The sequence below is a fragment of the Stegodyphus dumicola genome, chromosome 1 (assembly GCF_044657685.1).
Source record: "Stegodyphus dumicola isolate Sdum_Otavi_A_Nest chromosome 1, ASM4465768v1".
In the NCBI taxonomy this organism is placed as follows: Eukaryota; Metazoa; Arthropoda; class Arachnida; order Araneae; family Eresidae; genus Stegodyphus; species Stegodyphus dumicola.
In genome coordinates this window covers 217,516,089-217,540,173 of record NC_140768.1, presented here as the reverse complement: position 1 = coordinate 217,540,173, position 24,085 = coordinate 217,516,089, and the positions used below count along the sequence as shown (strand labels likewise).

Genomic DNA, 24,085 nt, shown 5'->3' with positions numbered 1-24,085 from the left:
GTTCTGCCCTGTCGTGAGAATATTATTCTTGTTATTTTGTCAAGATATGGATCAAATGTTTCATTAGCATGGCTCTCGGAAAAGAAAATCAGATGAAAATTTCTTGTTAAAAGAGTAGAAATGGGTTTGTGAGTACCAGTTCTCCTTCACTCCAAATGCTCAGTATACAACTGATTAATATTCTAGGTTTGAATAAAATTTACGATCAAGATGAGTTTAACACAAAATATAACATAATATATAATATAGGTTGAAATTTAGAACAAAACATCAACAAAGCAAATCTGAATTTATCCTAAGGATTGAGAGAACTTCATGGCCTCAATGGGGTAGAAATAACTGAGCACGCTATGTTTTTAATTAGCACTTCGTATTACATAAAAATTTTTAAAATGCAAATCAGAACATTCAACATTTCAATGAACGAATGATTTAATAGTATAAAACTAAAATTATAAAATCAGAATATAAAGAAATCTAAGAAGTATAAACCCAAGATGATAAAATCAAATTAAGAGGAAAGCTAACACGTTCTAAAATTTCAGTTCATAGAAAATTCTCTACTCTATGAAAACATCATTAATTTTCCTTTGGATTAAGCCATTACAAAATCTCTTCGATTATCTATTCTGACAAAATCGATTACAAAAATTATTTTTTGTTACATGATGTATATCAGTATGGAAATTTTGAAACTTGGTATTATTTCTGTTAAGAATAACAGTTTGGGATCACATAATGCAATGAAGTGCGTAAAGCATAAAACGTTAGGCAATAAGTTGAGCAGCACGAAATAAGAAGATTTATAAAACGGCCTACAATCTGTGCATGGGTTCATGATAAATATAATCAAACATCGAAGATTTTTTTTTTCATTGGCCTGCAAAGTAAAATGTGTATTTCGCCAGAAATCATTCTTGGTATCGCTGATCCTAACTATGATGTTCTTTCCACTCAACTGAATATATCGTATATTTTTAGTAAACACGCAAGTCATGAGAAAAAATTCACTTACATCCAATATCGAATGTTATCAATGTGAATGTTGCCAAATATTATCAAATCGAGGGAATTTTACAAACTAAATATTACAATATCGACAATATTAAGTCATTATCTCGACCAAAATCTCATACTTGAATTTCGTTCATTCGTACATATTAAGTTTGCTATAAACTTTAAAATCAATAGATGACTTAATATGAATGTACAATACATACGCATAAATATGTAAAGCCATGAAGACATAGAACTGCATTCGAATTTCTACAAGAATTCATGAGTTTATCCAACAAACACTATGATTTGTATTTAAAATGTCAAAAATTATGACGACGAAAGCAGACGTTTCTACTTCTTCTGAGCTATTTTACGCATGGACGAACGTTCCGCCTTTTCTTTAACATCCGAAATAAACAGCCATTTGCTTATGTAGTTCACAAGAGCAATAATATTTCTGGCTTATTTCACGAAACATCAAACTTCCAGAAGTTTTTCTATATGTATGACCAAAAATATGTTCTACATCTGCCTTTACTGCATGAATAATTACGACAGCTTAGCAGCGATCATCTGTAACTAAATGACATGGCAAGGTTACGTTTAAATCGAATACATATAAGTAGTTTATTTGTCATATGTCTAAGGAAAAAAATCCGCTCAACATTTTCAAGGATATAACCAAAGGATGAGAAGCATAAATCCAAAATAATGTTTTCAAGGGACTGTATTTCCCTGTTTTATACTAGTGTCATAAAGAACTTGTCTACTGACACACACTGGATCGCTTCTCCAGATTATCTGTTTCACAAATTATTCATGCACCTAGCCTCAGTATCGCAAACTAGGACAGTTTTGCCTATGAAAGGTAACAGCATCGAGCTCTGTTGAAATTGCTTCTAATATTCAAGATCGTCAAAATTACAAGTAGAGGAAACATGGAAGAATGGTACAGAAAGAATGATGCGTTTTTAGTCCTTTATGAGACCAAGAACATGTCAGATGCAGTGACTTCTCTGCTACCCATAGAAATGAATGGGAAATTAATAATGAAGCTGAAGCTGAAATAAGAAAGCTGGCCATGACAGAGTATTGAAATGTGCAGACGGCCTATTACATCATACTAGACGAATAAAATGAGTTTCAGTTTAATGATATAGTTTTTGGCACGAATGTTGACATAGCGCTAGAGACACCGTCGACACTGTTAGAGAAGGTATCGGAGTAGAATAGTATAGAATTTTTCCAAAAAGAAAAACCTCGAAAATCTACTCTTAAATCTATGATTATTTTACATTAACTATACTTTAAATACTGCGGCGCATACTCATTCATACATCGGGAATCAGTGGTCATATTAACTTCTCAGAAAGAATAACTAACGCTATTGAATGTCTATATTCGAATACCAGAATCATCACATATACGTGACGAACAAGATTTTGTTCATATGCTTTCTGAACTCTTGCTTCTTAATTATTCATAGGTCGTGTTCTGTAATTATATGTTCGCAGGACTAAAACCTAAAACATTTTTATCATATTAGATCCAGATTGGGATTAGATCTGAATATCAAAGGAAATCAAAATACATAGTTTTGCATGCTAAAAGGAAGCATGTATGTATTTATTAAAATAAATACATCTCTTCATATTTTACGTAACTATTGGGTCATCTGGGAAGTTTTGCAGTTTTTTAATGATAAATACAAAATGAAGCAGTATAAAAAATATAAGCAATTTTCATTGAAATACATAAGCACTACTTTGTTCTAAGACTTTCTTTCATGTCTCTGACAGCTTAATAATGAAAGGTGAATTTTGAAGAACGTAGATAACCATGGACTTTTTCTGTTGATGACCCAATGGTTCATTAGGACTGTTAATGAGCATCCTAAATTGCTATGTCGGCGACAGCAAAGTGTAGACTTAAAAGATGATGTCCTTCAAAACTCAAACACTCAGTTCCATTAGAGATTTTAACCACTGTAAAGATGGCAAAATTCCTTTTTTCCATCTTTACAGTGTCCTTTTTTAAATATTAAATTAAAATTTTAAATATTTTTTAATTTGTAAAGAAGTTATCAAAGTTTGACATTCTTCAAAGAAGCGAACTTCAGGATGTTCAGGAAATTTGGAAGTGATTTGAAGAGCAGTAAATCCGACAGGGCAAGATATAATGAAAATAAGAGGTGACACAAAACATCTCAACTATACTGAGTAAGTTTTTGTCTGACATTCATCGAAATGTGAGGTCGAGGATTGTCATGCTGGAGGAGAGCACCTGGAAAACTGATCAGTTCTGAGCACTTTGTTTCAATTTTTGCTTTTAAAAATTGCCATTTAGGAATAGTGCTTTTCCAAATTTATTGCCGAATTTAGTGACAAAAATTCTTATTCTCCAGTTCCTTTATAAGACCATCATGCAAAAAGGATTATGTTTTTGGTTCAACACATTCTCGATGATACTAAAGGGGGTTCGCTTGGCTCAACCATGATCTTTTTCTTGTAATAATTCTATAGTATCCACTTCTCATCTTGTAGAGTCATTAGGTTAATTGGAAGCAGGAAAGATGAAAAATATGCAACCGCCTTCGCCGGGAATCGAACGAGGACCTCTGGAATACCGGCCCAGCGTGCTACCGTTACACCACGAAGGTACGCTAGGGAAGTGGGAGAAATACCTTATAATCTCAGGTAATAAACCGTTACAAAAAAGGAACTTTTTTATTTTTTTCAGCAAAGAATCATATGCCGAAACTCGAGCAGGCATATTCCGCTCTGTTAAAGTATGAAGTACTCATACATCGTAGCAGCTTACATACCAGATCGTCTTCAAATGATTAAGTACTATACTTTTTGGAATATTTATACTGTCTGATAGTTCCTGAACTATAATAACATAAATTTTCAACGAGAGGTCCTTGCTTACACTGGATGATCATCCAGAATGGATATCATCTTCCAAGCGGAAAGTTTCGCACTTAAACTTCTCAAACCGCCTTCAAACTATGTCATAAGAAACAGCATTTTGTTTCTAAGTAGCACAAATTTTACAAGCATGATAACTAGCATTGTACTCCTTTCTTAAAATAAAAGAACATAACATGATGAAAATTAACTTCTGTGTTTTCCATTCTTAGCATTACATTGGGAGAAAAATTACATTACAATACATGCAAGAATTAAACAACCGAAGCAAAAAAGACCAATTTAAATAAACGCCACTCTTTATCAAGACCACTTTTTATCAGCAGTAACAAAAGAATTAGAAGAAAATGCACTTTGATTTCAAAAACTACAGAAGTTTCCGGATAACCCAAACTACAAAATACGAAAGCTATCTGTCCACATCTTTCTCATTTCTGCCTTTATTCCTGCATCACAGAGTGCTTATGTTCACATTAAAAGGTTTAAAAGGAATATTTACTACACGAAAAATGTAAATTTTCCATAATTGATGAGGATAATAGCTTAACTTTTAATTTAAATCTTGTAGCTATGCCGTTTCTACTACAATGTCTATTTATTTCAAAATTCGTGTTTTTTTACTCGGCACGCGATCAGTATTTAATGAAAATACTAAGTTTTTTTATTTGTTTTGTCTCCATTTCTACGTTTAGTTCTCAAAAGTAATAAACGATTAATTAATTTACATTAAACCTAAAATGTACCTCATATAGCGTTTTTAATATTCTGGTAGTTATGTAAAAATATGGTTAGATTGCCAGCCATAATAGTGATACACGATTTTCACGAACTATATGAATATTCATTGAATCAGAGAAGAATCATATATATTCTATATGATTCTTCTCTGATAAGGCTTGATAAATAAAAATGAAAAATATCTCTTTTCCTTACTTTTATTCACCATGAACTTAAACAGATTCTTCTGCAATTAAATAAGTTTGATACTCAGGTCACTTGATGTGTATTACGTAGGGTCATTTATGTGTACGACAACTAATTACGTCGAAACCTCTTCCTTAAAATGATGTGAAAGCCAGTAATCACCAAGCACTAAAACCAGCATCTTTCCATATCATGAATTAATGAAATCAGTTCTGTAAAAGAAAGTCATTGCATCCCACAATACAAACTGCAAGTACTGAGCATATATTACCATTCAGAGGAATATTGTCATTGTTGACGTTCGATTATATGAAAATTACAAGAATTCGGATCACTAACATGAAGAAATATATTTTGGATAGAAATGTTTACAAAATGTAAAAAATTAAATGCCCAAAGAACTTTCTACACGAGCATAAGATGCGACTATCTACGTACGAGATACGTGAAATCGAAAGTTTTTTATACCTACATCGATGTCTTTTTCTCTGCTGGCAGATTTAACAGCTTTTACTAGAAACATCTAGTGAAATACCATCAGTGGCGTACGTACGGCTATAAAAGGAATAAACCTACGCGCTTCCTTAAAAAGAAAGGGATCTTAAACCAAGCAAAAATTGAGAAATAAAATGTATCATTGACGATATGAAACATCCAATGTATTCTAAAGCTGTCATTAATTTATGTTTTTTGCCAACCACGACAATGAAATAATGAATTGTAAAACCATTCAAATTTAATTGCTGCTGCAAAATCATGGCAGTGAAATACAGAATTGTGAAATCGTACCACATTCGAATTGTCAAAAAATACAAAAATTAATATCAAGACGTATTTAATGATTCTAAATAATGCAAAGTAACACAAAGCGATCTAAAAAATTACTTATTTGTTATCTTCTGACAAATTTCTACGCGTATAAACTTAAGATGGCGTTTAGTCATTACACTCAGCTTTACAATATTCAATGCAATTTTAAAAGAATATAGAGAAAAATCCTGCTTTAATAATTAATCCTTAATTTAATAATTAATTTAATTTTAATAATTAATTTAATTTAATTTAATTTAATTTTAATAATTAATTTAATTTGCAAAATATTTAACAAGAAAAAAATTTAGCTGCAGCATTATTCACTTCAGCTCGTTAAAACCACAAGTTACACATTTTTGTCATTAAACCCATGTCTTACTTTTTGGCATCAAAATAGTGTTTTTCAGAAACATCAAGAAGCACAAACGTCATTTCAAGAAAAATAATGAATTATGAAAAGCTATACAAATCAAAGACGATATGAACAAAATATATTATGTTCAAATGTTTATCATTTTCATCATTCGCATAAGCCAGATTTGCCATCCTATAGCAAATACAGATACTATCAGTGCGAAATTGGGTTAACCACCTCTTTGCTGAAAAGTAATGGACAATTCACCGCACCCGTGGGCTATGAGGAGATGTGTCAGGGTCAGCTATGACATGAGTCAGGTGCTACACATCTTGGTCACTGGGCCACTTTCATCAAGGAATGGCATAAGAGCGAAAACCAGAGAAATGGAAAAACCGTGAAATATTACTCATATATGTCTGTTTGAATTCTTAGAATCAAATTTAATTATCTTACAAAACTAACTATGCCACAAGAACGTCAGAATAATCCGACGTTGCTTAACATAGATAAACGTCTGCTTTTACAGGCAAAACTTGCAATAAGAACTGAAAACTCAAGTATATACGTATATAAAAAATTAGAAAGTTGAAAAAGAAAATCTAAAAATAACATTTATTGAAATCACGTAACTTGCTGATGTGAAGGTAATGTGTCAATGCAAATTTTTATCGTTTGAAATTGGACAGCTGCCTAATCCTGAAGAGAAATACATAAATTATTGGAATAGAAGGATAAAAATCAGAATGCATAACCCAGAATTTATAAGTTTGGAATTTAATGAATAAATAATTATGAGACAGTTTAGAACAAATTTTAACAGCGAAAGCGTAAGTTGTTAATCCTTAGTTTTTTTGTTTTTTTTTCCAAAAAGCAGCCAAAAGAAAAATAAAAGGAATTTGATCCCATTTTTAATCCCATAACTGGATAAATTGCTATTTCCAATAACAATATTTTAATCCTTAAATTTGTTAAAATAGTTGACATTTTCCTTAAAAATGCTTTTATTGGAATTAACATTTTATCCAGTTGTAGCATTTCTCTCGGCTGCTGATTCTAAAAGACGATACGGATTATCAGCTTGTGGATTTTATGTTAAATTCTATACTAAATTGTCACTGTATTTTCTCCCTCCTTCCTGCATGCTTCCTTGGTGTAACGGTAGCACACTCGGCGCGCATTCGAGAAATCCATGTTCGAATCCTGGCGAGGACATTGTTTATTTTTCATGTCTCCAGCATCAAAAACCTAATGATGCACAACTTTCAGTATTAATATCTTGGTTTGTGTATTATGTGTAGAAAATATACCATGCAATTTACGAATAAATACAAACGTTTCTTAAATATAAATATTTCTTTCTTTCTTGGATCCTGATCCAGCTATGGATATTTCTAAATTTTTCATGGAGCATTCTGAGCCTTTTATATAACTTCAATTTCACTTCATAAAGCAACGCTAGAAATACTTTGAGGATTTCTTTACGCTAGAAATACTGTCAAGGTCGTCTTTTAAAATTAACCTTGCGAAATGCATTTTTGACATACAGTTGTTAAATGCACAAAAATCCATATAAGCGGAGTATAATCAATATATTTCATTGCGTGGATTAAAACAGCTTGATCAATGAATTATTGTGATGGTAGTCGTGCTTGAATTCATTTTTAAGTAGTGTTTTTTTAAAGGTAAAAGCAGCTATCTTATATAAAAAGAAAAAAAGAAAATCTGAAAAACGGTCGCCCAAAAAGGGTTTCTTAAGGGTTTTTACGTTCTCGCTGAGTTCGCAGTCTACCAGTCTGCTGTTACACTCCCTCCTACTAACCCCAGTTTTTTTGTCTTTTTAGCTTTATTATTAAGGATCATTTTCTTCGAACTTATGCCGTATACAATTCAACAATAAAATTACAAAAATTTTAAAAGCAATACAGCAGTATTGTTTAGAATTCCCGATGCAGCGTTAAGTGTTGGCACACATTTTTCTCTTTTTTCAGTTTTTTCTTAGTTTATCATATTAATGTTCAGATTTCTGACTAAGATGGTTTTACAAAACTTTTTTTTGTCTTCTTATTATAAACGTTTTGTGTATTTGCGTTATTTATTAATTTATTAAATTTATTTATTACACCACATAAAATTCGATTCAACAGCAGAATCACAATATATTTTAAAACAGCATATCTTTGGAATTTACGCTAGTCTCGCGCACTGGAGATAAAAATTATTTTTTATTTTTTTGGTCAAGTGTTGCCACTGCCCGCTTTGAAATGAGTTTGTTAATCAAAAATTCATTAAAGTTTTAAAAAATGTGAAACAGGTAATAAACAAATTAGATATTCAGAATTTGGGCTTCCAGGTGCCCATGCTCGGGGTGGAGGACAATGTTATTCAAAACTTAATGACTCTAGGTACAGTTTTTTTTTTCGCAATGCGAGAAACATGCGTACATTCATGCAGATTCTTACTTACTTAATTTCTTTAAATCTCACACAGTGGGGTAATATTTGATGGCCACAATTTGGAAAGTGATACGCCATTTACAGCGATTCAACGCAAAATGCTGTTTCGAGACTGTTTTAGGCTAAAAAAGATTCTTCAATAAATTTCTAATTTCTGCTGAAGCTCTTTTTCTTTCCTTCACCAAAATTAGTATCATACCTAATCTCAGATCTCACATCTGTAAGTGTTGCATAATTATTTATCAAATAAATGCAGCCAAATACCTACCGATTTCCTATCTAATTAACAATTTTACCATTTTCTCTACAGTAATTTTCTCTAATGTGCAGTTATTAATCATATAATATTTACTGACGGTGTGTATGAGAAACTTATTATGCAGCAAAAAGCATTTTTAATTACATGTTTATAAATATGCATATTTGATATCAAGGCAGGAGCATGGGAAAGGAATTGGTAATTACAAAATTATGTTATTCCAAATTTATCAAACTAAGAGAAATTAATAAAGTTTTAAACCGCAAAATGATAATGTACGTTAAATTACGTTGTTTAAAGATGTGATTCGGAAATTCCTTAGCAGCGGTATAGGGAGTGCTAATTGCCTGCAAGACGTTTGGATCTTAACTAGCACTACTAAAAAACTTCATTTTCATGCGATTAACTTGACGGAGACAGTTTTATAGAGGACACGTTAAGAACACGGTACATAGTTGAAATATTAGTAATCACCAGTGGTTATGCGAAAGGATCAAAGCAATTCATCAAGTAAAACTTCATTAATTCAGAGAACGTGGAAGAAACCTAATACAGTATCAAGATCTGTCACAAGAAAATATTAGGAAATATCTAAATCTATTAAGGTAAGAAAAATTTAGAACATATGTCAAGTATTTTTAACATCTGAACCACTAAAATATATATAATTGTTTTGAACAGTTTTTTTTTTTTTTTTAATTTTGATATTTTTCTTCACTGAGTTAATAAAAGAGCATGAAAGTAATATTCATAAACAATTCTTTTACCACTGAGATTTTGACGGGTATTTTTCAGATCATAATGCACTTTATCTAGCTTATTTTTTAAATTATTATTTTTATATAATTTTACTTAGATTGATTTGTCTGTCTGTGCGTTTAGATTGCAGAAATTTTTTATTTTAGTAGCAGAAAATGGGAAAAATCAGTTATGCTGTCAGAGTGACACAAACCATGGCTCATTCCATTCCTAGTCAGACGTGCTACTAGCAAACATTGCGGAATATGATAAATCTTTCTTGAAATTAATTTTTGCTCCCTTTCTACTGATCTGATAAATATTCTTGAAATTGTTCTACTTCGCGCTGAATGTTTTCACAAATCCATACGTTTAACGCTCACGTTAATCACAAGAGAATTTTATTCTATATAACAGCAGATAAATCGAGGTATAATCTTCTAAATGAAAATTTTCTGGAACCTCAAATTCAATATGCCGAATTTGGGCGGTTTTTCAAAAATTATTCCATTTATTTCAGCTATCGTTGAGTTGCAAACAATAATGAATTTTTAAATCAAAAGATGTAATCTTTCATTTTTAGCAGGCCTATGATTATGAGCTCATATTCCTAAATCAGACATAAAGCTAAATGAAATGAATCCTGTCTTGTCACATTGGAAAGAATATTTTTTCTGCATTTGAAGAAAAGAATTTTTTTTCCTTTATTGCTTTTCGGTATTCTTACATGGTTTTTATCAAATGCATCAAAATGTAAAAAATAAATGTTAGCAATCTTAACACTCTTGATCATATGCCAATAAAAATACAACTATATTTCTTCCATATTTGAAACGTAATGATATATTTATACAGAATTTCAAGGAATAATTGAAGTGATAATATAGAAATCACATATATCAAAATGATAACATTTAGTCTGTTTAAACGTTTCACTGAAACACTTGATTTAAAATTCTCCATTCTTAGCAGCTTCCCCCTCCCTCAGCCGAGCGGTAAAGTCGCTGAACACTGGTAGTTCGGTCCGAGGTTCGAATCCCGCGAACGGGCTGGCTGCATGAGTGTTTTCGTGGTTTTCCTCATGTGTAACGTGTATACGAGCCAGTTTCCCTTAGAAAGTCCTCCACGAAGGCATCCCTCCCCTTAGGCAGATAGCCCTAGTGTGCTTTGCCATAATTAAATACACACACACACTCCCCCTCCCTCGAATTCATTTTTAGCCACATATGATAAGGAGTATCACGACGCCGCCCAATTGGGATAGTGGTTAGTGACTGTGACTGCCATACCGAAGGACCCGGGTTCGAATCCAGGAGAAAGCATGAATGTTTGTTAATGGATAGTATCTGTGTGGCATGGGAACACTCTAAATATGCCGAAAGTACTCTCGAAAAGTTCGCGGTAGAACAGGGATGGGAGACTCTCGGACTCGCACCCCCTCGTATTCTCTGAAAATTGGGAGTAGAAATGAGCGCATTTAATTAAAATAGTTTTTATATATTTTATCTTCGCTATAAATATTCTCACTCTCCATATTCTTATTACATGACTTTTGTAAACGAATTCATGCCTGCACATAAACATCCAAATAATTTCCAAAAGAAAATTAAACGAATTCATGCCTATCGCAAAATGTCCACATAATTTTCAAAATAAAATATTTTTCATTTTAAAAAGAAGTTAATAAACGACAAAATTTTCATTAACATAGATGCTGATAGCTTTTAATGAACACACATGTAAAAAATTCCTTGAAGTATTTTCTGTTTAACTTATTGTTTTACTTTCACTTCTTTGCTTCCTTTACTTTCACTGCAATTTTTATCACGGCTTAAAATCCTTTTCTTCCAAAGGACTGATTATTTAACGAATCATTCTTCAAGGATGAATTAATTAATGAAGTTCTTAAGACACAAAGATTTTCAGAATAATCTTTTAAAGCATAAGGACTTCGGAAGGCCATGCAATACAAAAGTATGCTATCCCACACAAAAAGGTTAGGACTTGAAAAGAATCCTAATTTTGTAAACTAGAATCTGGTACTGAAACATAAGAAAAGGGAAAAAATGACCTTGAGAACACTAGACTAAGCGACACGTGTGTCTGCATTCTCTCTGTTGGATAAAATTCTTAATGTTCACTCCTATGCATTTCTATCACAGCGTTCCCATTATTTCAGTCACCTACATAGCGACAAATATGGGCTATTAGAATGCCAATGGCATTTTGAAGCTAAATAAAACTCTGATAAAAATTAAAAGGCACATCTGTCATTTCTCTACTTCTTCCGTTTAGCTATACAAGGAGATGAATGTTCATAAAAACTGCCTAAAGAAATTCAAGTCGAAAATCCGATACTTGGCAAAATGAGTAAATAAATGACTCAGTCAACGAACGATTTTTAAGAATCAAGGCATCTTCAAGAAACCCTTAAAAATGGCACAGCATTACAAGCTCGTTGTCTATTAAACATATAATGGCATCGAAAAACATCGAAAAAGGTAATAGAACAAATTATACTACATAGAGAATCATGGCGTCTGAATGCAATCATGGCGGCTGAAATATTTATATTTTATAAGCCCCTCATGCGGCGAAAAAGAAAGACAGAGCGATATATTAAACCAAAGAATAGAGATTTATTCTCTAATAGAAAAAAGTTTCATTTTTTACCTCCTTGTACGAAAGAAAGCATTGTAATCGCTAAAAATTTCGGGTATCATATTTCAAATTAAACATCCATTTTGACCGTTTCCGAATCCATTTCGACTATATTTTTGCGTGACGTCTTTACATAAGTACCCAATAACTAACTCTTTTTTATAAAACGGATTTCATAATGGATTTAAAAAGTTTTCAAAATTTTTTTTTTCACCTTGTGAAATCTATGGTATATAACTCACATAACTAACTAAAAAAAAAAAAAAAAAAAAAAAAGCCGTAAAACGTTTAAATTTTGTATATAGAATAGTTCTAACATCTAGTTATGCACCTCCCTTTTTATTGCAATGGTAGCACCAAACATATATATATATATATATATATATATATATATGTATATAACATACCCGTCGTCTTGTCTGGCTTAAAAGTTCTCTTTACCCGGCTTTTATTTTCACAGTCGTTGGATGCATTCGTACACTTCACTTCCAAATACAGAAGTGTTTTAAATGACGAAAATATTCATGTTTTGGCAATGCCAGATTTTTTTAAAAAAGTCATTTTCGACAAATAACTTCGATTCCAGTTCCTATACTTATATTCGATCTTCCAGTTCCTATACTGTATATTTAGGAAAATTTTATGCTCGTTATGGAAAAGTAAAATTATAAGAAGTTTGACTCCAGTACATCAAAAATTGACCGAGATATTTAATTTCAAAATCTTCTTTTTTATCTATCATTTTCGACTGCCCTCGAGGAATCGGTTAATTGAGTTAAATAATTCGAGGAAACACGTTTAATTGAAGTGTACTAAAAATTTGTGTAATTTAATATGGCATACAAGGAAGTCATTTGATGTCCATTCACATTTTTTATTTGAAGGGCACATAAGAAGAAATAATTTAAAATCTAGTTTACAAATTATAAATTAACATTTGGCAAAAATAACTTCAGAATCAGCTATAAGAATGTTACCTCTTTTGTAGACATGTTGATTTCGTGTATGCTTTGCGGTAAGTAACACTATTTGCGTGATTTTACAGCTGCAGAGGACAAATAAATAGATAAAATAAAATATGAAAGGATTCAACCATGCGTTCATTTTTAACTTTTTCAAATCGCCAGTAATACAGTATTTATAAGTGCAACATAGTAAGTTACTAGACGTCTTAATGGCGAAAATATTATTAATAAAATATGCGTTATTAAAAAACTGGTTTTCATCTAACCTTTTATTTTTAGCATTCAGGTCATTTATATTTTTTAAATGTTGTCTCTTAAAAATGAAGAAATCAAATTATAGACTGAATAATGGCAAAGCTATCGAAGACATAATGGAAGACCATAAATTAAATATTATTTACGACACAATACATAGAAAAAATAGCTTATATATTGACCCCATCAAATTGTGTTCAAAGTATTCTACAAGGCCATTAATTAAATGGTTTAAATATTATACATCAATGCAAAATTACGCGTTTAAATAGTAGACTCAGCTCAGCATTAAGACACGTCTAGTTTACAGATGATAAGATGCAAAACTAGATGCAAAACAGTCCCATATACAAAATTTTAACGTTCTATGGCTTATTGTTTTGGAGGTTTGCGATATACATACATACCTACATATATAGAAACAATACGTACGTGCGTATAGAACGTCACGAAGAAGATCCCTTTTAAATTCCCTTTACAATACTTTTTGGAAAACAAAATTCTTTATTATGTCCGTATGTACAGATGTAATGCAAAAACATCGTCCAAACAGATTCAGGAATAGTCAAAATAGATACTTCTGTTGAAATTATGATTTCCGAAATTTTTTGCGATGGCAATACTTCCTTTACTTCATACTAGGCAGTATAAAAATGAGCTTAGTTTGTTATCTTTGAGTGTTGGAATAATCTCGCAAACTATTAACCAAAAATTTATCTTTCGGTTAAAAAACTTGGATGCTGCATTTCTGTTAAAACATTACCTTACTTTAGGCTGAAATCTCTAAAAAATTTAACAAGCTAATAAACTCCCTTATGTATTAATAATCAGTTGACTAATTAACCATTATTTTTTAATTTTAGTTAGAAATAAAGTAGAAACATTTTGCAACTCTCTTCTACTTTCTCAACTGCTATTCATTTATTTCTTTATTTATGGTTAATTTAAAAACAAACTATTCTTTCGAAAAGGCTAAATAACATTTCTCAAAATAGAATTCTTCGTAAAATAATTTCTTGGGCATTACTTAAGTTAGAGTTTGAAATGAACCGTTTAATTCAAGGCTTTTAAACATTCCACGTATGTAGATTATTTAAATAATTTGCAACTACTGAACCGTTACAACCTAACTTAAAAATGAAAAATAAAACAAAAATTAAAAGTGCCAACACTAGCTAGTTAAAAATGCCGACACTATTTTAACTCAGCATCTAAATACACCTTTTTCAAACTTAATTAGCTTCAAAATTAGCGCATTTTAAACGAACTGAAAAGATTGTCTTCTTTCTGATGAAAGTAATAACAAAACCGGCTAAAGATTACTAATTAATAATTTTATAAATAGATTATTTTATCAAATAAGCAAGAGTTTATAAGAAAAAGATGTCACTTTTTAAGACCAAATTATGAACTCACATATTAATGTTAATTTTTTTTGGCATCCATTCAAAAGAGTTTCGATATTAGAGTGAAATGCACTCAAAATATAAATTGGCTAATTGAGATATTTTTAGTAATATTGGATTGGCAAGAAAATAATTTCGGTTTACGCACACAGATAGCGTTCCGTTCGTTTTGCTGTTGTTCTGTCGACCTTCTATTTTTTTTCTTTTGAGTTCGGTAGCTGTTACTTTTAGGTTGCTATAGAAACAAATTCCGTCTATTTTTGTTTACAATTATTAATTTACACTCAGTGTTAGCATGATATTAGCATGCTATTTTATGTTTTCCAAAAATAAACATTTTCGACATATTTTACTTTTTTCTTTTCTCAAGAGGCTCAGGATCACGAAGAGATATGTCAAGTTTATGGTGTTGATTGCTTAACAGAACGCATGTGTCAGAACTGATTTAAAGAGTTTAGTTCTTGAGATTTTTCAATTGAAAATGACCAACATTCTGTCCGACTTTAGATGGCACGTAGAATATCAATACACATAACCCCTTTATCCGAACTAAATCAAATGAAAAACCAAATCTTTTATCATATATAATAGATCACACTCTTTAGGAACACTTGGATTTTGGAAATTGATTTCCATAGATCTTGCAGTAAATTTTGAAACATATACTCCTAACTATGTCCTAGTATATTATATTTTCTCTATTATAAGCCTTGCTTATTGCAAAATAAATATCAAAATATTCCTTGCAATAAAATAATTTATTTCAAAAGTGTTATTCATTAACTCATATAATAATTTGGACTCTTGAGAATTTTGTCAATGAAAATACTTCACAAAAACTATCGTCTGACTTTGGAAATTATTGCTTGTTTTAGCAAACTATAGTAACACTTCCTTATTTGAAGTAAACATGGCAAGCCGCTGCAAGTTAATGGCAAGTGTTCGAAATTTTAACTATTTACGATTTTAAATTTTTAAGATAATAAAATATTAAAATAACAATCTTTGATGTTTGTTTGTTTAAAAAAATGATGATTCAAACAATTCTTGGTGGAAAGCATTATCCATGATGCAATATTATTGATGAAAAACATACTCCTTGGTATAAAACGACTGTCTTTAATGTATTAAAATGATGGAAGTTCTGTGAAACTGTTCAAAATATCTTAAAGTCGGTGCAACATTTTAAGTTAACACGAAGGAATCGAAGATTTACCCTATGAAAAATCAAACACAACTCAAAAACTAGTGCTGTAAAATTTGCAGCGGATTTAGAAAAACGGCTTTCAGCAAAAATTAACTCTGAAACTGTTAAAAGAGTCGCTAGGATACATGAACATAACGGGCGCTTAGCAAGAAGGAAATTCTTCATCGACAAGAAAACAACGAAAATACACCTAGAATTCATAAAATATATGGTGAGCAAAGATTTATCTTATTGAATTGTGTTATATTTGAAGACGGCCCAAATTTTAACATATTTGGGTCCGCTAGGCGAACATCTGTGAAGCGAAAGGCAAATGAAGAACTGAATCTGAAAGACGTATTGCCTAGTGTTAAGCATGAAGGTAGAAACATAATGGTTTGGGTAATATTTCGAAGCCTCTGGGATGGAAAATTTACTTTTATACAAAATAAAATGGACCGCTATAAAAATATAAATACTCTTAATGAAAACCGGAAAGCATTTGAAAAAAAAGAAAAAAAAAACTTAGAATGCAAAATACATTCAAGTTCTGTTAGGATAACGATCCTAAACACACAGCCCTAAGTGTTCGCTTGTGATTATTATACAGTTCTACTGAAGTTATCAAAACTTCTCTATATTTTTTGGATTTTAAATTATCGACGAATATGGAGTGAGTTAAGAAAAGGATAATTAAACTTGTAATTTCTTCAGAAGCTCTGTTAAAACCAATTCTTACGAAGGAATGATACATTCATACTCGAAAAGTTAGTTAAATCTATGCGAATGTGCATGAAAAGTGTAATTTTAGCTAAAAGTTATGTAACAAAGTATTGGATGAAATATTGTAAAGTTTTTAGTAAGTATAAACTACTTTTTCAAAGTGCCCGAATACTTATGTATGTTTATTTTTATAACTTTTTGAATAAACTATTTTTCTATCAAATCAGGCAGATTTTAATAAAAACGGTCAGTTAGTATACGTGAAAGAAAACAGTCCTTTCGTTGATATTCAGCAACTGATGCTTGCAAATAAAACTTAAAAATACAAGTGTCAGAAATAAAATGTGAACTATTGTAGTTAAATTTTAGAAGGAAAACATTGCAGAGTTTAATGTGTGTAGATATTACCCAACGTGACCAAACTCTTGGTAGACGTTAAGTTTTATTGGAATGGTGTTATTCCCAGACTTTTGTTACTTCCAGACTAAATTCTTATTCAGTTTTAAATAAAGACTCTTTATTTAAAACTGAATAAGAACAGAAAGCACTCCTGGTGCTTATAAATCTGCCAGCATTTATGGCGAGAACATAAAAGCAGTAGGTCAAATGTAAAGCTTAAATTTAAATAAACTAATAGCCAAAGCCTACACAGAGCAAATTAAGGTGAGGTTGGCTCAGAATTTCACCGGCGTGGATTTTAACTATCGGCAATTATAAATCAAGGGCGAAGTAAGAACTCTTATGTATAATATCAACCTAGTAACGTGGCCACGAGAGACAGAACACGTTCTGTCTTACAAATCTCAAAACCTCACTTTAAATACACGCGAACTAAATCTGCATTCTGGCAGTAAAACGGAAAGGAAGAAGTGACATAACTGGTTAACAAAACTTAACTGGTAAATAAAATTAAAGGAACCTCACTACATGATTGGATAAAAATGATAATTAATAAAATGCGATTTATGTAAAAAGTTATTAAATACTCACACATACAGAAGTTTCTAGCTATAAATTTCATTTTAAGAACAGAAACTGTAGAATTCGTACGGAAAGTTTTCACGTTCGAAAACAAAAAATATATCAACACTGCAACATTTTCCCCACAGTACTTTGCCACTTAATATCGTGTGAAACGAGAGAGTTAGCGTGAGACCGTGTGATAAAGGAAGCAGACGTATCCTCTTTTAGGGGAAAAAAACAAGGAAAAAAAAAGGAAAACAGCAGTATCTGATTCTCTGTGAAAGTTTATCCCAAAACCGGAATTTCTACGCTTTTACAGGAAATGTCTAATGCAGCTGCTAAGAAATGAAGGAAGCATGGTATTATACCCGTCGAATTTCTATAAGGTCACACTGCTATGAAGTCGGACGTTGTTAAATCTCAGCAAAATGAAGGAAAGATATATGCTTATCAAAGATATGAAAGATAGAAATATTTTATCAAAGATCTTCAGTGAAGGTTTTTTTTTTAAACTTAATCTGTTCTAAAAGCGATGAAAATAAACAAAAATAAGTTAGCAAATTTTCATATGTTTATTTTTAGTCCTTCAGGGACTTCTATTGTTTTCGTTTTGTCATTTTGCGTTGAATCATTATAAACGGCGAATCACTTTTCAAACTGCTCCTACCAAATGTTAGAGCCCTGCATTATATTTGAAGAAATTAAATAATAAAGAATCTGCATAAATGTATGTATATTTCTCGCATTGTGTTAAAAAAACGGTAGCTGGAGCCATTCCATTTTGAATGACGTAATCCTACTGCGAATATGGGCATCTGAAAGACCAAATTTGAAGTTTGGAATTTGTTTTATTATCGATTTCATATTTTGTAAAACATTAACGAAATTTTTATTAACAAACTCAAGAATTTCAAAGAGAGCAATGGCAACGTTGTACAGAAAAATATTTTTATCTCCAGCGTGCAAGACTGTGTAACGAAAATTCTAAAGATATGCTCATTTTAAAATTGTTTTGCGATATTGCTGTTGAAGTGAATTTTATGGTTTGAGTACGTAGAATATGATATTTAATAAATAAAGGTAACACACAAAACGTTAAAAAAGCGCCGCTTTAGATGTGATCTGAAGCCTTTCAGATTTTAATTTTTTTATTTATAATTTGTTGTAATCCAGAAAGATGTGTAACATCATTCAATGAGTCTTGAATTTTTCATTGAGGAAAATTATTGTAAATGAGTACATATTGTAACTTTATATTAATATGTACCTTAGTCTGGCGTACATTCTAAATGACAGCCCAAAATACTAAATCAAAATGAGGGAAAAGCATGCCTTAAATTGTAAAATAACGTACTATTAAACTATTTGAGCGTTATTGTTTTTGCAAAGAAACACTTGAAAAAAGATTTTAGCAAACAATATTTTAGCTTTCCCTTTATTTTAAAATCATTATCTTTCATCATTAAGTAATCTATATGTATAGATGTATGCATGTACTAATGTTTGTATGTTCCTTGCACTGTGGAAAAATAGTGGGGCCTAGAGCTACCTAATTAAGAACGCACTTAATTCATGAATAGAACATGTGTAACTCGAACCGCAAATTTTGAATTTCGAATTAGTTTTTTTAAATTTATATCACGTTTTGTAAGAATTTAATGAACTTTTTATTAACAGAGTCAGCTATTTGAAAGCGAACAGTGGCAAAACTGTTCGAAATTTTATAATTTTCTCTCCAACGCGCCAGACAGTCACCATTCTTATAAAATTAAGATCTCACTTTTAATCAACGAGCTCGGTTGTTTAAAAGAAACTAGTTGCCACTTCCAGAAATAAATTACTTTTTTCTACGCGCCAGCCCGTTGCCATTTAACAAAGGTGAAGGATATTTAATTTTCATTTTTAATTTCTCTGTTACTGATTAGCAAACTATGCGATTTAAAAGCGTAAATATGGTTTTTCAGAATATTTTTTCTTTTTTCGTAATCTTATTGCTATGGTAAAAATTCACTGAAATCATAAGATGTTTAATTAGAAATATTATAAATTTTTTGAAATCACACTAGTTGGAAAGTCATTATATATTTTTCCTCTTTTATGATTACTATTTTAGTCGGCTAGAGGCCCAAGTGGCTAATAAGACTAAATAACGACTTAAACTAAAATAATGAAAAGATTTTAAAAATTCGGAAAGTTGAACTACTCAGATAATTAAATGATATATGAAGGTTTTGGCTGAGAAATTAAATGAGCTTTTCATGAGAAGGGACATATTTTTAGTGGTTTCTTTATAAAAGAATACTTATAATGCCTTGCTTTAATTCTTTTTGATTTAACTGCTGTCTTATTTTTCATAGCTTTTGCTGTCTCGCATCTCGTAATGAATATCTCAAATAAATAAATATATGATAAAGACAAAAGTAGGGAAGAAATAAAATTATTTTCGAGATTAAATCACTAAAATAAGAAATGGGAAAACAATACTCATATTATCACATAACTCTTACCACTTTTTTATCTTGCTAAGGTGAATAAGTATCAGCTAATCAGTATTTCGCAGACACTTCGTCTTCTTACAACTCGGGCAGACAAAGTAAACATCTGAAAGAAAACAAAATTTTTAACGTGGCCAAAAGAATCTTTTTGTTCTAAGCGAATAAGTTACTCAATTCTTTTGCTTACGCAAAATGAAATTTAAAAGGCAAATGTAAGGAGCTATTTATCAGACACATTTTATCTAACAATACAGCTTATACAGAAATTTTTCTTTATTTATCTTCAAAATTTTGTAAAATATATGAAGACGTTTACCATGCTTCTTAAAAACAAAATTAAAACAAAAATGTCAATGAAATCCAAATAAATCCTTATTCACTTTTATTGTACTATTTGTATTTTCCATATTATTTCTTCTTATTTTTCTAATATTATTATTTACATTTATATTAATTGCAATGTTTCTATTAAAAGTGACATGCGACGGAGGACGTGGGCACCATCCCTCTACCAATACGGTTAATCGGTATAGCGCCACGTCCACCTTTATCTATTGCCTAAATACATGATACATAAAAACATAGACATAAGAGACATACATAAGAAACAGACTGTGCATATATTCAGATGCCTAAATACATCTTACGTAGGAACATGGGGTGCATGAGATGTATAAGGGTACATTCATAAGAACATATCTAAGGTGACATACATTGGGTGACGTACACATACTTATGAATATAAGATATATAGGAGCAGAATCAGTTAAATAAGATGCATGATACAGGGTTATGCGAGATATATGTTAGAATATGCAGAAAATACAAATATTGGCAGATGCCAGGATGCATGATACGTAGAACATAAAGTGCGGTAGATACATAAGGTGACAAATATAAGGACATGCACAAGATGACATACACATACTTAAGAAAAGAAGGTTCAAAATAGGTTACGTATTAAAGGATGATACGAGATATATGATAATTATTACACAATGATACAATATATTTGTTAAAACGTACAGGGTTACATTTTACAACATAGGTTACGTATTGCAGGATGTTGCAAGATGTATAATACAAGCTGCAGACGATATACTAATATAAGAAGATACCAAGATGCATGATACATAATACATATTAAAGGATGATACGAGATATATGAAACATATTACAGGATGATACGAGATATTTGTTAAATATACAGGGTTACATTTTACAATATAGGTTACGTATTGCAGGATGTCACAAGATATATGATACAAGGTGCAGAAAATACTATTATAGGGCATACCAAGATCCAAGGTACATGATACATGGTGAAAAATATATTACATGCTACAAGATGATACGAGATTATATATGCAGATGCCGGGATACATGATACTGGATTCAGAATAAGTTACATAACTAAGATTTTGCGAGATATATGATACTAGATGCTGGAAATACAAATTTATGCTAATGCCAGGATACTTAATACAAGGAGCATGATAAGTTGAATGAATAAGTTACATAATACAGGATAATACGAGATAATATATGCGGATGTCAGAATACATGATATAGAGTGCTGAATAATTTGCATGATACAGGATGATACGAAATAAATGATATAAGGTACAGAAGATATAAATATATGCAGATACAGACAATGCTAATTCCGTTGTACAGTTCAGTTAGTTAACAAAATACAGATAATTGGCATAATACAGTTTCGTTAAATAATGCTTGTATATACATGCAATAGAACTATCAGTGTTGTATACACATTCAATATTATTCAAGATTATTCAAAGGTATTAGATACTGGTTCCAGTTACTAAATCGCTATTTGTCTATTGTGGCAGTCTGTGAGTTTGGCTAAGTTTGGCACAGATCCATATTTAGCTCTGCCAGTTTGCCCATTAGGAATCCGATTTTTCTGATCAGGTGCCTTTGCTTTATTAAAAACTTACAGAAGGCCTGTCGATTTGTGGACGGAAAGTTGACGTGAAGCTCTTCTGTACGGGGACAGGATGTTAGGTAGTGCTCCGGAGAGCCAGTCTGTCCACAGGTGCACTGACTGGTATGGCTTATGCCGAATCTGTTGAAATATTCTGGAAATGGTCCATGACCCGTAATGTACGAGATCAGTTGCGTGTTAGCAATGTTCCTGGTGGTATCCACGTAGCTGATGTGGTAATGAGCCCGTCTCCCAGTTTCGCTATTGTCCCATGTCTGCTGCCATAGCCCAATTGCCTTTAAACGCAGAGTCCTCTTCAGGAATGAGACAGGCCATGGGATGTCAATTTGTAAATCGGTCGGTCCTGTAGCTGCTTCTTTGACGAGATGGTCTGCCAATTCATTACCGTGGTAGCCTGCATACGCTTTTATCTATTCCAATTTGGTACGGAGAGATGGATTTTTCCGCAGGTCTTCTTGGACACCTTGTATTATGCCGGAAGGATGGTCCGGATTTTCTATTGCATACAGGGATATGAGAGGCTGTCGGTTTTGATAGTAACGTTGCGGATGTTGTGGGATTGCAAGTAGCGAATTGCTTCCGCAATCGCCACTGCTTCTCCCTGAAATACGCTATTATTTTGCCGCAGGTGTCCCTTCCATTGGTCTTTTATTGTACCTTGTTGCATAACTACAAACGCACTTCCCACTTTTTCGTCAATTTTCGAACCATCCGTGCAGATGGTGTGCTGTGCAGGATGGTGAGTCGTAGTGGGACTGATGGTAATATTTACTTTCCTGCCTTTGACCGCTGGATGGACACTGAACTGGCAGCTGTTGGTTTCGTAATCCTCCGGATGTATTAAAAGTGAAACAAAGAAAAGGAAATTATCTATCTATATCTATATATATCTATATATGTCATGATACAAAATGAATGATTTGGAGCTTGGCGGTGGCGTAATAGATGAGTAGCGAAAAAATTTGGCAAGGCAAACATGTCCGGATTCAAGATAACTTTATTATTGAAGAAAACAAGTCGGGATTCACAATATTTGGTTCACATACGGACGAGCGTCTTATGCGCTGTACATTTTTAGATCAGCACATATCCTCGAACAAAGAAAGTAGCGGCAAAGCTTAAGCGAAAGCTGCAGCACACACATAATTGCAGAAAGACGTCTGGCCCAGATGAAAGCACAAGCAAAAGTGACGTATCAGTTCATAGAAAAAAGGGAGGAAGTGAAAAGTTTCAGCTCTAAGCTTTGGTTTACAATTAGGTGATTGATCAAGAGGCATCTGCATTAAGGGTTACGTAAAATCACATGATTAATTTAAATGACGCAGTTTAGACTAAAGAGCTATTTATGACGGATAGATTAAGTTCCCAAATGAAATAAAAATAAAAGATGTTATGGAGAATTAAATTTAGAAGCTTGCTTTCATATTTTTTTATCTTACACATATATATACACACGCACAGCACAATGCTTAAAACGTCTTCTCACTTTTCTAGTTGCACAAACATCAGTTCTGCTCTATTTTCCAAACCCACGAAATTTTAATTTGTTTCTTTGTGTAATATGAGACAATTTTACTTGCTATATAAAATTTTTCAAGAGTTATAGTAGTGTTAGGTTAAAATATTTGCTGTTAATCTGTTAAATCATCGAAGTCTATCAATAGCATTGTCCCTTCAAAATGTGTTACTAATTTTCTAGTTAATATGGATTAAGTGTCATATATCTATTGTACTGAAAGTAAATAAAATGATGCAAATTAATTTACTGTGAACGGTATCATTCGCAGTTACATTATCAGCTAAAACTGCGGATATTTCGCTACTTTTTCTGAAGTATGGTACGAAAACGGTTTGCGTCTTTAAAATACAAACTGCCCGCACAAATACAGGTATAATACCACATTAAGGCACAGCATTAAAACTACTTTCACTATTTATGAATTTAGTAAAGAAAGTAGTTTAAAGATGATGTATACCACTGTATGATT

At 31.7% G+C, this 24,085-nt stretch overlaps 1 protein-coding gene across 3 annotated transcripts in view; it reads right to left on the bottom strand.

Annotated features, from left to right (window-relative positions):
- Positions 1-24,085, bottom strand: part of LOC118179414 (uncharacterized) — a 245,971-nt gene that overhangs the window by 64,592 nt on the left and 157,294 nt on the right. For 2 of the 3 annotated variants that reach the window (XM_085825583.1, XM_085825581.1), the window contains one exon: positions 20,141-20,234. The exons of the other annotated variant lie outside the window; for it this stretch is intronic. The gene's annotated coding sequence lies outside the window, so the exon portion shown is untranslated. The remainder of the gene's footprint in view (positions 1-20,140; positions 20,235-24,085) is intronic. 3 annotated transcript variants of the gene reach the window in all.